Raw genomic sequence first — 16161 nt, forward strand, 5'->3', positions numbered from 1 at the left:
GATCTTTTGCTTGGATGATCTGTCCATTTCAGTGAGGGGAGTGTTAAAGTCCCCTACTATTATTGTATTATTGTTGATGTGTTTCTTTGATTTTGTTAATTGGTTTATATAGTTGGCTGCTCCCACGTTGGGGTCATAGATATTTAAAATTGTTAAATCTTCTTGTTGGACACACCCTTTGAGTATGATATAGTGTCCTTCCTTATCTCTTATTATAGTCTTTGGCTTAAAATCTAATTGATATGATATAAGGATTGCCACTCCTGCTTTCTTCTGATGTCCATTAGCATGGTAAATTCTTTTCCACCCCCTCACTTTAAATCTGGAGGTGTCTTCGGGCTTAAAATGAGTTTCTTGGAGGCAACATATAGATGGGTTTTGTTTTTTTATCCATTCTGATACCCTGTGTCTTTTGACAGGGGCATTAAGCCCATTAACATTCAGGGTAACTATTGAGAGATATGAATTTAGGGCCATTGATGCCTGTAAGGTGACTGTTACTGTATATGGTCTCTGTTCCTTTCTGATATACCACTTGTAGGCTCTCTCTTTGCTTAGAGGACCCCTTTCAAGATTTACTGTAGAGCTGGTTGGTGTTTGCAAATTCTTTCAGTTTTAGTTTGTCCTGGAAGCTTTTAATCTCTCCTTCTATTTTCAATGATAGCCTAGCTGGATATAGTATTCTGGGCTGCATGTTTTTCTCATTTAGTGCTCTGAAAATATCATGCCAGCTCTTTCTGGCCTGCCAGGTCTCTGTGGATAAGTCAGCTGCCAATCTAATATTTTTACCATTGTATATTATAGACTTCTTTTCCCGGGCTGCTTTCAGGATTTTCTCTTTGTCACTGAGACTTGTAAATTTTAATATTATGTGACGGGGTGTGGGCCTATTCTTATTGATTTTGAGGGGCATTCTCTGAACCTCCTGAATTTTGATGCTCGTTCCCTTTGCCATATTGGGGAAATTCTCCCCAATAATTCTCTCTAGTATACCTTCTGCTCCTCTGTCTCTTTCTTCTTCTTCTGGAATCCCAATTATTCTAATGTTGTTTCGTCTTATGGTGTCACTTATCTCTCGAATTCTCCCCTCGTGGTCCAGAGCCAACGTTGGTGGCATCACAATTCCGGACTTCAAGCTCTATTACAAAGCTGTCATCATCAAGACAGCATGGTACTGGCACAAAAACAGACCCCTAGATCAATGGAACAGAATAGAGAGCCCAGAAATAGACCCTCAACTCTATGGTCAACTAATCTTTGACAAAGCAGGAAAGAATGTCCAATGGAAAAAAGACAGCCTCTTCAATAAATGGTGCTGGGAAAATTGGACAGCCACATGCAGAAAAATGAAATTGGACCATTTCCTTACACCACACACAAAAATAGACTCAAAATGGATGAAGGACCTCAATGTGAGAAAGGAATCCATCAAAATCCTTGAGGAGACCACAGGCTGCAACCTCTTCGACCTCAGCCGCAGCAACATCTTCCTAGGAACAACGCCAAAGGCAAGGGAAGCAAGGGCAAAAATGAACTATTGGGATTTCATCAAGATCAAAAGCTTTTGCACAGCAAAGGAAACAGTTAACAAAATCAAAAGAGAACTGACAGAATGGGAGAAGATATTTGCAAATGACATATCAGATAAAGGACTAGTGTCCAGAATCTATAAAGAACTTAGCAAACTCAACACCCAAAGAACAAATAATCCAATCAAGAAATGGGCAGAGGACATGAACAGACATTTCTGCAAAGAAGACATCCAGATGGCCAACAGACACATGAAAAATGCTCCATATCACTCGGCATCAGGGAAATACAAATCAAAACCACAATGCGATATCACCTCACACCAGTCAGAATGGCTAAAATCAACAAGTCAGGAAATGAAAGATGCTGGCGAGGATGCGGAGAAAGGGGAACCCTCCTACACTGTTGGTGGGAATGCAAGCTGGTGCAGCCACTCTGGAAAACAGCATGGAGGTTCCTCAAAATGTTGAAAATAGAACTGCCCTATGACCCAGCAATTGCACTATTGGGTATTTACCCTAAAGATACAAAGGTAGTGATCCAAAGGGGCACGTGCACCCGAATGTTTATAGCAGCAATGTCCACAATAGCCAAACTATGGAAAGAACCTAGATGTCCCTCAACAGATGAATGGATTAAGAATATGTGGTATATATACACAATGGAATACTATGCAGCCATCAAAAGAAATGAAATCTTGCCATTTGCGACAACATGGATGGAACTAGAGCGTATCATGCTTAGCGAAATAAGTCAAGCAGAGAAAGACAACTATCATATGATCTCCCTGATATGAGGAAGTGGCGATGCAACATGGGGGCTTAAGTGTGTATGAGAAGAATAAATGAAACAAGATGGGATTGGGAGGGAGACAAACCATAAGTGACTCTTAATCTCACAAAACAAACTGAGGGTTGCTGGGGGGAGGGGGTTTGGGGAAGGGGGTGGGATTATGGACATTGGGGAGGGTATGTGCTTTGGTGAGTGCTGTGAAGTATGTAAACCTGGTGATTCACAGACCTGTACCCCTGGGGATAAAAATATATGTTTATAAAAAATAAAAAATTATATTAAAAAAATACAATGAATACTGTTATGCTGAAAATAAAAAAAAAAAAAAAGAAAGTCAGTAAGAGAGCTGGACATACAGCAAGTAGTAGCTCAAGTCCAATACCATGTAACTTTTTGTATTGATTATGAAATTTAAAGGAGAAAGGGACTTCTTTTTTTTATTCTATTTCTTTTCAATGTTCCAGAATTCATTGTTTATGCACCACACCCAGTGCTTCATGCAATACGTGCCCTCCATAATACCCATCACCAGGCTCACCCAACCCCCTACCTGCCTCCCTTCTAAAGCCCTCAGTTTGCTTCTCAGAGTCCACAGTCTCTCATGGTTTGTCTCCCCCACCAGTTTCCCTCAACTCTCTTCTCCCCTCCATCTCCCAATGTCCTCTGTGTTATTCCTTATGTTCCAGAAGTAAGAAACCATATGATAATTGACTCTGCTTGACTTGTTTCACTCAGCATAATCTCTTCCAGTCCAGTTCATGTTGATACAAAAGTTGGGTATTCATTCTTTCTGATGAAGGCATAATAATCCATATTTTATATTTATATGGACCACATCTTTATCCATTCATCCATTGAAGGGCATCTTGGTTCTTTCCACACTTTAGTGACTTTGGCCATTGCTGCTATGAACATTGGTATACAGATGGCCCTTCTTTTCACTACATCTGTATTGTCTTGGTATATACCGAGTGCAGTTGCAGGGTCATAGGGCAGCTCCATTTTAATTTTTTGGAGGAATTTTCACACTGTTTCCCAATGTGGCTGTACCAATAAAGGGACTTGTTATTAATTCTGTGGAGCTGGTCAAGTCTGATACTCAAAGATGAATTCTTTCAGATATAAAGTAGTTTATACTGATTCTATTCTTCAGATTCATCTACAAGGAAAAGCCTATAAAACTAAAGTCCCATGGATTTGATTAGGGTAGTATTGGATGTTAAAGTACCTGAAATGATGAAGAATGTCTGTACATTCTTCTAGATTTGTTTCAGTCCTAAAATATTATATTAGTTATAATGTATGTGAAAATATCCTTACTATTAGAATTGCTTATCCTTTCTCAAATTTTTTAGTGGCTTAGTACTTAGTACTTCCACCGCTGTATGCCATAGCTGCAATAAGCAAGCAGTAACAGGAGCCACCATCCCACCTTTGTCAGGTCACAAGGCAGAATCAGAAACAAGTCTACCAAAAAATGTCATCCCTAATAATTTCTGGTACTTTAATTTTAAAGTTTTAGTTGATATTCATCCAATCAAATATATAGCTGAGGTATATGTTTGTGAGAAATTGAACTGTTTAGGGTGGTGGGTTACACTCACTCCCCTAATCATGTATTCTGTTTCCTTCCAGACATCCCCCATTTGAGACCAGCGCCAGTGTATGTACATTACTACAACTCAAGACAATGAAAACATTTATAGTATAAAAATTCCATACATGGCAGTTCACATTGTTTTTATTAAATGGATTATAAATTTCTTTTTGGAAATAAAGTATCTAGCTATAATCCAAAACACTCAAAATCGAGTTGCTGTACTGCCCCATATCAAACAGGTATGTCATTCCTCTTTTTCTTATATCTTACATAGGTAAAAATACACTAACACATACCAAAGTAATTGACTCATAGGGGTTTTGGTTCCTAAAGGATGCTGGTTCTAGAGATTATGTTTATGGGTGGGCTCTCTCTCTGTTGCTGAAGTGTCAGAGGGACTTCTGAGGTAGCACTTGCCATGCTCTGCTGACATTGCCATGAAAAGGTGATCTTGGGGGCCAGGGAGATGTTCTGAGAACATGGTGTTGTGTGCAGTCTCCTGGACCCTCTCATTTTCCTTCCTTTGCTCAAGAATCAGTGACATCGGAGCAAAAGACCAGGGGCCTGTGTTGCCTTCACCCATCCCCAGCACCAGGCAGGCCCTCAAGAATCATGAATGTGGGCTGTGGGAAGGACCTATTCGACTGCCAAGTGCCTTTTGGCATCTCAGGGGGAGGAGTGGAAGAGCATCTCAGGATTTTGAGGTGCCATGATGGAATGCCTGGAAGAAAAGGCCATCTCTTTCAAAGGCTTTCAGTGAAGACCTCTTTCTGTGTGGGGCCCATGGTATACCTTCCCTCTCTTGTGGTCCTTGGTCATAGAGAAATGGGCTTACCCAGCAGGTTGAGTTGCTTAGAGACCTTGTGCTGTGTAGAGAAGGACAACTTGGGGAGGTTTGAGAGGAGCTGCTTCATGGCAGGGGCCTGCTTTTATGCACAAAGCATGGTCCCCTTAGAGCAGGTTCGCTGATGCCCCGGAGTTCCCAAAAGTGTGACTAGGCCTGAGCTGGAAGAGTTTACAAACCTGAGTGGCAGGTAGCATCTTGATGGAGGAGGACCAAACTGAGGTCCAGAGCACGTGTCCTCATTGAGAGAGAGATCCCAAGTAGGCAGAGAGGCAAGCAGAGAGAGAGAGAGGAGGAAGCAGGCTCCCCACCGAGCCGTGAGCCCAATGCAGGACTCGATCCCAGGACCCTGAGATCATGACCTGAGCTGAAGGCAGTGGCTTAACCCACTGAGCCACCCAGGTGCCCCACAAAATTGATTTTCCAAAGGAATATCCCAGAACACTGAGGAAAATTTAAAAGAGATGGAAATGAGAAACGAATAAGTAAGATCTGAGGTCAGGTCCAAATCTACCTTGCAAGTATCCTGAGAACAAAATGAGAAAATAACAGAAGTTATAACTGAACTAATGCAACATTTACTTGAGCTGAAAAACAGTCATGCCTTCAGTTCATAAAGCCTTCAAGTCCCAGGGAGAATTAGCTGAACAGATTCAAACCAAAACAGACATAAACCTATTTGACTTTCAGGGACTAAGAAAAAATTGTCAGAGTTCCAAACAGAAACCAACAGTTCCTTCTAGAAAATGAGACAGAGTATCATTGAATATTGACTTTAAGCTATATCCCTCAGAGCTGAAAGAACTCTCTTTCTTAGAACTCTTGCTTCCTATCACATATGTAACCAGATGTCAGATTGATTAACATTGTAAATTGATTTAAGTTCTAACTCTACAAACAAAATGATAAAGAATTTGGAGACAATCTAGGGACATGTAAAAATTTGGGAAGTGGTAGACTACCTTAGGTAGAGATAAGACCCACAGACCATAGAAGAAATGACATGCCACTTTATTTTAAAAATTTGAAAAAGATTTGTATATCAAAAAATAGAGTAAAGCTGCATGTGGGCAACAGGCTGTGAAAAGCATCTGTAACATTAGTTGTTCAAGGATTTCATGTCTCTGACATGCCTACAAATTGAGAAGAAGACAAACAGTCGGATTGAAAAACAGACCAAATGAGAGGAAGGAGAAGTTCATGGAAAAGGAAACAGAAATGACCCTGGATTTCATATTGAGCCAGGGAACACCATTAGTTCTGGACCATGTTGAGACACCTTTATTCACTCACCCTGTAGACAAAAACTAAAAATCATCAGGTAGACAAAAATTTGCATGAAATCATATATAAGAAACTCAGTCCCACTCTTTGATAAATTTTACAGTTTTATCTTGTGTGATTGTTAAGTCAATTCAAAACAATCTGTTTAGAGACTCTGACTGTTCCCTACTTGGTTACAAATTTCCAGGGAACCATCACTGTATTTATTGAGAATAAGTTCCTCATTCTTGAAAAATACATTTGAGTGATGAAAAATAGCAAGAATAGCGGAATAACCACAAATTCAAGGTTCTAGTTTTCCCCCCGCCCTTAGTTGGAAAGGAAACTTTTCACACATGTGAGTCACTTTTATTATCTGGCTTTCTTAGTTTCCGTAAAGTCTGACCTCCTGAATCAGTTTGGATGGTTGTCTCATCCTAACTCAAACTGTCTTAAAGAGTAAACAAAACAAAACAAAACAAAACAAAACCTTCAATCTCATGAAGAAGCAGCTCATGGCAGGGCTTGCAGAGAATGTGTTTTATTCACACTGTCTCCATTATTCTCTCCATTTTTCCCTACTCTGCCCTTTCCCTATGGCCAGTTTGTCTTCCACCCCCTGCTGACTGTGTGATGGCTGCCCACAGTGGGGGCACTGCTTTCCTTGTTCACATTCAGAGACAACCCAGATATTTCTGTAAAGCCCTTCCCATTTGTGTGCGTGGGACAACCTAGGTTACTGTCTCTCGTAGAACAGTAACAAGGCACTGACTGTGGTACAGCTGGCTGTGTGAATGGCCCAGGAGGAACATGACTGGCTTCCATGACAGAACCCTTCCCTGTAGTGTGGATGGGGCCAGCTTCCTGTGAGTCACCTGGGCTGCAGTGGAAGAGGCACACGGTGCCCTGGGGTTTAGGGAGGGGGAGGGAGGAAGGTTGCTGGCAGTCAACTATCCAGGCCCAGTACTACCACACCCTGAAGATAGTCCTACCTAGAAATGGTCCCTGCCATTGTACAGAATCAATATGTCTCACAGTGTGTTCTTCTAGTAGTTTTTTAGTGCCACTGTAGCAAATGACAAATTCTCAGTGGCTTGAAACAACACAAATTGATTATCTTGCAGTTCTGGAGGCCAGAAGTTCAAAAATCAGTCTCAGTGTGGTAAAATCAGGGTGTTAACAGCCTGTGTTCCTTCTAGAGGCTCTAGAGGAGAATCCATTTTCTTGCCTTGTCCTGCTTCTAAAGCTGCCTGCATTCCCTGACTTGTGGCCCTTCATTGCACCACCTTTTATCCCTCTGTTTCCAACTTCACATTGCCTTCTGATTCTGATCCTCCTGTCTCCTTATGGATCCTCATGATTACATTGGGACCACCAAGGTAATCCAGGATAATCTCTCCCCCCCCTTCACACCTTAATTTAATCATGCTTGCTAAGTCCCATTTGCCAGGTAAGGTAAAGTACTCAGAGCTTCTTGGGCTCAGGGTATGGTCATCTTTGGGGCAGTTGCTATTCAGCTGATCAGTTGCCTCCTGTACTCCATTTTATGCCTCACACCTCATCTCACATGTGTCTGCTGTGTTCCTCTCTTCATCTGCATTGCAAATGAGAAATGCAGCAATTTAAACCATTGAATATTAGATTTTGGAGATAGTTGCGGGAATAAAAGCACATATAATTTTATTTGTGTCCTAAAAGTTTTTGTTTGGAATTTTAAATTTTATCTAATGGTCCCTAGGTAAATTAAACATGATTCAATCAGTTGCTCTGAAAAATCTTTTCAAAGAGTATACTGCTGTTGTAAAGGCTCTTCAAAACAGTATTTTGAGTGCTGTTTCCAAATGAAGTTAACACTTTCACCCTTATCACTGTATTAAAGGTCATGTTTGAGGGGTTTTTTTGTGTGTGCTTTTTTCCAAAGTGAACTTGCTTCTCCATCTAAAACTAATACCTCTAACAGTATTTTTCACCAGGGAGGAGAGGAATTAGTGTATCTTCTAGAATAAGTTTTCTTTCCACGTGAAGAATCTGTTAGGACTAATATTCATGGGAGAAGGAAAAGACAGTAGCTCTTACACCCCGTATACTATGTTGACAACAACAGCATAAGCCTGACCAAAGCTGTACATCTGGGTGCATCATTTCAGCTGAAACGTGTTCAGTGAAGTATGATTTATTCCTTAGTAATTCATTTTTGTGTGAGATAAAAGTACATTGACAGAAATTAGGGAAAGCAGAGTGGTAATTTTAAAATTTCATCAGTGACTGTTTTTTACCAGTTCTATAAGCACATTAATTGATATTAAAACCCATAAAAGCTCATTTGGGAATGAAAAAGAAAGTTTGAGGTGGTATTGATATTTTTAATGATATTTGTATTTATGTGTATGGTTACGCTTAGTTACACTTTGATTGAGTCTGAATGTGCCCTTCAACAATAATCCATGGGCTCTGGGTTTCCTGAAGTTGTATGTCATGGGGTGAACAGTTATAAAAAGTGAATCCCACAAATTGACAACCCTATGGGGGTTTATATATTACACAAACACATTTGTTTGTTGACTGCCACTCCAGTACTTTCTGTGTCCTAGAGCTCTACCCACGTGGTGCAGGCTGCCCCCATCTGTGCTGGAGAATCATGACGGGGCATTCAGTGGCCTTAGGCATCCCCACAGAGCTGCAGTTGCATCCTCTCATTTACCACCTAGTTTGTGGGCATCCCCCTTTAGCTTGACCCTGACAATGGACAGGTCTCAGTATGAGCTGTCTGTGGGAAGAAACAAGATGTTGGGGGGCAGCAGTAGTTGTTGATGGGAAGTTTTAAGTGTCAGGTTGTATCTTGCAGTTTCCTGAAGCCTGGCAGTGCATGCCTGGGCCAACCTAGTATGTCTGTTTCACCAACCAAATCTTACTCATGTGCCCAAGAAGTGAAACCATATTTGCCTTTGCCACCAGAATCAACTAATACTAAATAAAAGTTGAGAATTCCAGCTTGATTATAGTGAGTGGAAAATGGACCTCTCTCTGTGGTTAATTCTTACATATGATTTTACTGTTCATCTTCATAAAAGGGATAAGAAATGAGGAAACTTGGATTATCAGTTTTTTTCACTCTCATCACTCACTGCAGTTATAATTGTCAAAATACCAAGATGTTTTTCAAAAGTAGTTTTTTTTTGTTTGTTTGTTTGTTTGTGGAGGGAGTAGGGACTAAGACTAAGGAAAGCATTGTTCTATCAAGAGAAGTCGTTTTCAATTTATGGTATGATGGGAAATCCATCTCGTATGTCCTATTTGGATAACAGAGCTCACTTTTAATTTTTTTAAACTTCCTTTGATTTTTTTAATTGAAGTATAGCTGACCCACAATGTTGCATTAGTTTCAGATATAAAACATAAGATTTGACAAGTCTGTATGTTATGCTGCACTCGCCGTACTGTACCACCAACCATATTCCCTATGCTGTGCCTTTCATCCTGCAACTTATTAATTTTGTAACTGGAAGCCTGTTATCTCCCACTGTACTCCACGCATCTTGCCTGTCCACCCACTGCCTCCTCTTTGGAAACGATCAATTTGTTCTCTGTAGTTATGGGTCTCTTTCTGTTTTTCTGTGTGTTCAGAGAACTTTTTAAGATAACTTGGTGCCTTTAAACATATTCCTTGATTTACATTATTTTGGATACATATTTGCCATGTTACCCAATTAGTTATGTAATGACTTCAAAATTTGGGTGCTTAAAACAACCCTTTTGTCATATTACATATGTTTTGGGGGTCAGAAATTAGGGCAGGATCTCATGGGGCAATTTTTATGCTTAATACGGCATTAACTGAGGTCAGTGGGTGGTGGCCTTCAGCAGGCGGCTGCTTGTCTAGAGCATTCAGGATGACTTTATGCACATGCCTGTTACTTTGATGGGTACAGTTGGGAGATGAGGCTCAGCTGGCCCTCCACTTCCATGCAGTCTTTGTAACAAGGTTGTTGGACTTCTTTCCTGTCCACTCAGAGCTCCAATAGCAAATGTTCCAAGAGAGGGGTTCCTTTTGGACTTGGGCCTGAAACTGACACAAGTTTCTTCCACTCTCTTCCACTGTTTAACACAGTCACAGAGCCCATGTGAATCAAAGGGAATGGGGAGTAATAGAATTTGTGACCATTTTTTAACGTGCTACATATGTTCATATGTACATTTTTTTCCGTTTCTCTGACCTGTGGGAAAATGGAAGTTATTGATCAAAGAGTCACAGGTTATCAAGCTGTACGAGAGACATTAGACTTAATCCAACCTCCATACTTTATAGATTAAAGAATATATATGTAGGTGCACATGTACATCTCCATATCAGTTATTATATATACACTTGTATATCACTAAGAATGGTGTCCATGGATCAGCCAATTCTTCTATTTTCACAAGAATGAAAAGGACTTGTCATTCCCTGGGAAATCTGAAGAAAGAAGTGAGAGCAAGAGTAAGAGAGAAAGAGAATGAGAGGAGCATCTGATGGGATAGGATTTCTTACAAAAGGACTCTTGAAATGACCAGAGAAAACAGACCAACAGAAAAGGGCAGACTTTGACCAAGGGGTGCTCAACGACGTGAATATCCACATGGAACAGAAGAGGTTTTAATGCTATTCCCTACTGATGTAGCCGACATACTAAAGAGGACATCAGAAGTTTTCTGGAAGATACAATAGAAAACCATTTTGAGGAACTGGGGGAGGTGGCAGAGATGAGTGGAACAGAACACCAAAAACAGGAAGCCCAAGAAAGCTTGGGTGCCACTTCCAGTCGGTGACGAGAGAAGAATTAGGCATGAACCAGTCAGCTGCAAAAGACTGGGAACAGGGAACAACAGTCGAAAAGGATGGCTGCCAGGAGCAACTCTACAGTCTCACTTTTATTGGATAGAAAACAATAGCCAATAGAAGGATTGAGGAAGGTCAAATGTTAATCCCATCTTGCTGACAAGCAAGAAGGAGGATAAAGTTTATAGTTAAACAAGCACATTGTAAGAACTCTTCTAACTAACAAGGGCACTTCTGGGAAGAGAAAGGCTCCATGGCGGATAAGGGAGGCAGGCGGTTTTCATTCCACCCTGAGCTAACCTGGCGTTCCCGGGTGCTCCGCTTTCCTGAAGCAGGCGGCATTCCGCCCTGGGCTGGCTGGGCTTCCAGCCAGCGCAGCTTCTGTGAGGGGGCTGCATTCCGCCATGAGCAAGCGAGGTATCCCCTGCTGCCCAGCTTCTGTGAAGGGGCGGTGTTCCGCCCTGAGCAAGCTGGGCATCCCAGTCATATATCATCCTTTTCCCCAAAGACCTGTTGCCAGTATATGTATTTCTAGAGGTCATATGTAAATGTGCTTGGTAACTAGTAAAATCCTCCAGGGGTTACAGTTTAAGTAACAAATTGTTCCGAGGGGCAGCAGTAGTTGGGAAGTTGGACTCTACTCATTCCAAGGTTCCAAACAAAAAATCTTGCCCAACAAATGACAAGACTAAAACTATGAAAGGCTCTATGGAGATACCAGATAAGGAACTGTATACAACTCTAGATAGGAGAACTAGGAATCAAGAAGGATAAATAGGTAACTTCAAAACAATGAAAATCCTAGAGAAGAAATATCCCAAGGAGAAAACCATCGGCCAAGAAACATGAAAATATTCCTGAAATCCTCAGTGATCACAAAAGAGCAAAGGAAAACACAATGTGTTAGTGTTAACCCAAGGAGGCAGACCCCAAAGAGTGCTGCTTAATCCAATGGATTGAATCGTGAAAAACGGATTTAATCATGGAGTGGGGCACCTGGGTGGCTGCTTTCTGCTGGGGTCCTGATGCCAGTGTCTTGGGCTCCAGACCTTCCTGGGGCTCTGTGCTCAGCAGGAAGCCTGCTTCTCCCTCTCCCACTTCCATGGCTTCTACTCCTTCTCAAATTGGGCTTCCTCTCTCAGTGTCTCTGTCTTTCTGTCCAATTTGTCAATCAATCAAACAATTCCTTCAATTCAAGAAGTAAAAATCAAATGTTGACGCATGGGGCTCTAAAGAACGACAAGAATATGGAGGGTTGTTTGATGATTTTTTTAAGATTTTCTTTCTTCCTTTGACAAACAGAGAGGAGAAGAGGCAGGCAGAGAGAGAGGGGTAAACCGGCTCCCTGCTAAGGAAAGAGCCAGATGCAGGATAGGGTGCGCAGGCTGCTGCCTCGCCAAGTCCAGCGTGAAGCCCTGCAGCAGCTCCAGCAGTCCCAAGTGGATCTCTCCGCAGGCCTTGCCCGCCCCTCCCCCGCTGGGGGCACCTGGGCACCGCCCTCACCTCCTCCCTGGACTTACCTGTGGCCCCGCCCCACCCTCACCCTCCAATGAGCGCGCTCAGAGGGCGCTGGAGGTGCTCAAGGAGGCTTGCCCCAAGGCTCCCTGGGCTCAGCTACTCCCTGCTGCTCCCTGCCACGACAGCACCGAGGGCGGCGGGGGTGAAGGCGGCATCCGCTGAGGGAGCCTGGCCCTGGGAGGGCGGGCAGCACCTCGGGCACCTCCTGCTCGCCCTGGGGCCTGTCACTTCTCTCCCCACCCCTCCCACTCTCAACAATACTTCCCTTCTGTGAAGGGTTTTCATACTTGGTTTTAGGGCAAGAGCACAATTGAGTGTGAGGGGGGAAGGGCAGGACCAAAAGAGAGACCCAGTGGCCTCTGCCCTGAGCCCAGAGCTTGCCTCGGGGCTCAATCTCAAGAGCCTGAGATCACCACCTGAGCCAGAACCAAAGAGTTGGGCGCTTCACTGAGGGTGCCACCCAGGTGCCCCTCAGCTGTTGTGGACCACTTTCTGGAGAGGGGTGCCTGCGTGGCTCTGTTAGTTCAGCAGCTGCCTTGGGCTCCGGTCATGACCCCGGTCTTGCAGGATCTCCTCCCGCCTCGGGCTCCCAGCTCCTTGGGGATGCAGCTTCTCCCACTGACCTTCTCCTCTCTCATGCTCTCTCTCACTCATTCTCTCACAAAGAAAAAAAGAAAAGCTTTCCAAAAAATGTCTTTAGCCTTGTTTTATGGGCTTCAATATGGTTGATCTCAATGAGTTTTCTCATCGGATGCAGACAACTTGAGGATAGCCATGTCTTCCTAAAAGACTCCTTTTGTGTTCTGAAATGTCTTCTTTCTCTGTTCATTTATCAGGTGTCTTTCCATTGTCTCTTCTCAAGACCTAGGAAAAGCAGCCTTTGAGGATTCGTTTGGGTAAGGTCTAGTCCTTTTCATCCTTTTTCTTTCCACAAAATCTATAGTAGCCTCTGCATCCTTCCTAGTAGAGTTTATTTTTCACTGACTTATTGAGGTCTTTTCTTTCAATAGAATTTCAGTCGTTCACTCTGAAGGTCATTGTTGAAATGTTGAATTTGAAGTCTACTACCTCGCTAGGCGTATTTTCTTTTTCCTGTCTATTCCTTCTTCCCTTTCCCTTTAGAATTGCCTTCATTTCGATGACCTGAGTCCTTTGGAGGCTAATCTCTGCCTTCTTTGATTGGCTGTCAGAGGGGCAGTCAGAGATTAGTAGGTAATTCTGACCCTTTTTGCAATTGTTCTCTGTAGTGAGTACGAACCTTTAATAAATAAAGTGTAATAAATAAATGAATAAATAAATAATATATAGTAAGTACAAATCCCTACTAAATGAAAAACAGGAACAAATTGCAAACTAACCACATAGCAAGTAAGCCTAGACCATATGCGTGCAGTGATAACAAACTAACCTCGTAGCAAATACCACATAGCAAATAAGCCTAGACCATACGTGTGTAGTGATAAGATTAGCACGGAGTAACAAGTTGTAAATATTTTAACTTGTGCGAAATATCATAAACCAAAACATGTTTACGACATGTGTGTTTTTGGTGTGTAAGCATAAGAAAAATAAGTGATGTAATGTGTTTATGAAGGAGACTTAGCACAGTATATAAAGAGGCATTGGGTTGGACTGAGGTGAAGCGAGTTCACTGTCAGGAGGACATCATCGCCGGTGTTACCGACGCCCCGACAGTTTCGTTGCCGACCACTCACTGGTTCTCAGTCTCAACTCCTGCGATGACCTTTCTGTCTAGATTGTGAGGCGACGTCTCCTTCTCCGTGACAACTTCAGCGGACCGTGACCGGGCCACGATAGTGGTGCGGACCTCGTCCCAATATAGATCAAGTGAGTTACATCATATCCATCTATCTCTTCTTTACACGTTGTGACCTCCTGGCAGGACGCAGAGGTTTTGCTCACGTCATTCTCCCCTTCTTTAGGGAAGCTCTAGAGTCAGCTTTCTCGGAGGGATCATTTCATCCCACTCCTAACTCATGCTCCTTACCGAGTCTCTACTGAATATTGTGACTTAGCCAGAAGAACACTTCCCTCTGGCTGGTTGGAACTCCAATGACCTCTAGCCTTGTAGGAGTCTTGGCAACCATCTGGTTCCATTGCCTTGACTCTTTGTCAGAACCTGGAGCATTTTCTAAGACACACACTGCTACCTATGGACCAAGGACTCAAGAGGACTCCAGTGTGTATTTCCAAGAGTTTGATTTCTACTTGACTTACTTCTCTCTTGAACCCATGGCCTTTTCATCACTCCAGCCTTCCTGAATCCCAATCTCTCTTTCCTCACAGCAGGGAGACTTCCATCTTTTCCTTGGAATCTCCTCCCTACGTGCACCATCCAGAACTATTCCAGGTGAAAATTCAAGTGAATCCTGGGGCTCAGTTTTTGTTTGTTTGCTTGCTTGCTTGCTTGCTTTCCTTTTCACATGGTTTTCAAGTGTCCGTTTGTTTTCAATGTTTTAAAGAGTTATTTATATAGATAGACATAGATATAGATATACATATAGATATAGATATAAACATATCTATAGATAGATAGATAGATTTTTTTCTCTTTTCCAATTCCTCATGGGCTTCTGATTGGTTACTTTTCCTCTAACAGGGTTGTATTAGCTTTCTAGGGGTGCTATTACAAGATACCACAAGCCTAGAGGCTGAAACAACAGAAGTGGACAGTATCACAGTTCTAGAGGATACAGTGTTCGTAGACCATGCTCCTTTTGGAGGTATTATGGGAGGATCTGTTCCAGGCCACTTTCCCAGCTTGATGCATTTGGACTTTGGACTTCTTCACATGGCCCTCTCCCTCAGTGCATATCTGTGTATCCACAGTCTCCCTTAGAAGGACACAAGTCCTCCTGAATTAGGGGCCCAGGCTATTCAAATATGATCTCATCCACACTAGTTACATCTCCAGGGACCCTATTTTCAAATAAGGTCACAAACCCAGGTGCTGGGGTTTAGGACTGGGATAGTATATATGCATACACACACAAACACACACACACGTGTGTGTGTGTATGTCTCTCTCTCTCTCTCTCTCTCTCTATATATATATATATATATATATATATATATTTACATTTATATTTATATATACATATACTTTTTGATTTTTTTTTTTTTGCCTAATAAAACATTCTTGTTCAGAATCTCAGTCTTCCTTCCTTTCAATAGAATATGATTCGCATGCTTTTGGTGCCTCCTGAACAATTCGAACACCTCTACCTCCTCAATTTCCATGAAAGTTATTCTTACCTAAAGTCGTCTGCCATTTATTTTTAAAAACAGTTGGCATCTTTTTGCAGTTTACAGTGTTTTTGGTTTGAGTATATGTTTATAGGCTGATGAAGGTGACTTTCGTCCTACTCTTTCCTTCTAAATTTGTTCCTTTTTGGGAAAGTAAATTTCCTACTCTTTAAAAACAAGGACCTAGTAAAGCGAAATGGTTCTTTTTTGTGAGTCTGCATTCCATTTTCTCATTTTGCATGTGCTTTATGTGACCACAGTTTTGGGGGCTGACAGCATTTATCAGCATTTAAAAGAAAAAAAATTAAATTTAATTGAAATTAATTTAAATTAAATATATTTAATTAAATTTAATATTGAAAAAAACAAATTAAAATTTAAAATTTAAAATGTAAATTAAATTCATTGGAAGGGGACGTGAAACATGAGAGACTAAGGACTCTGAAAATCAACCTGAGGGATTTGTAGGGGTGAGGGGTGGGAGGTTGGCGGAATCAGGTGGTGGGTATTAAAGAGGGCACAGATTGCATG

General features: G+C 42.0%; 1 long non-coding RNA gene across 1 annotated transcript; it reads left to right on the forward strand.

The window, feature by feature from the left end:
* The first annotated feature begins 3521 nt into the window (after window positions 1–3521).
* Window positions 3522–15404, forward strand: LOC131834434 (uncharacterized). The gene is made up of 4 exons (XR_009354872.1): window positions 3522–4161; window positions 13200–13259; window positions 14120–14211; window positions 14307–15404. It is a non-coding gene; the product is annotated as an uncharacterized LOC131834434 (long non-coding RNA).
* Window positions 15405–16161: the final 757 nt, after the last annotated feature.

The sequence above is a fragment of the Mustela lutreola genome, chromosome 6, assembly GCF_030435805.1.
Source record: "Mustela lutreola isolate mMusLut2 chromosome 6, mMusLut2.pri, whole genome shotgun sequence".
NCBI classification, from domain to species: Eukaryota; Metazoa; Chordata; class Mammalia; order Carnivora; family Mustelidae; genus Mustela; species Mustela lutreola.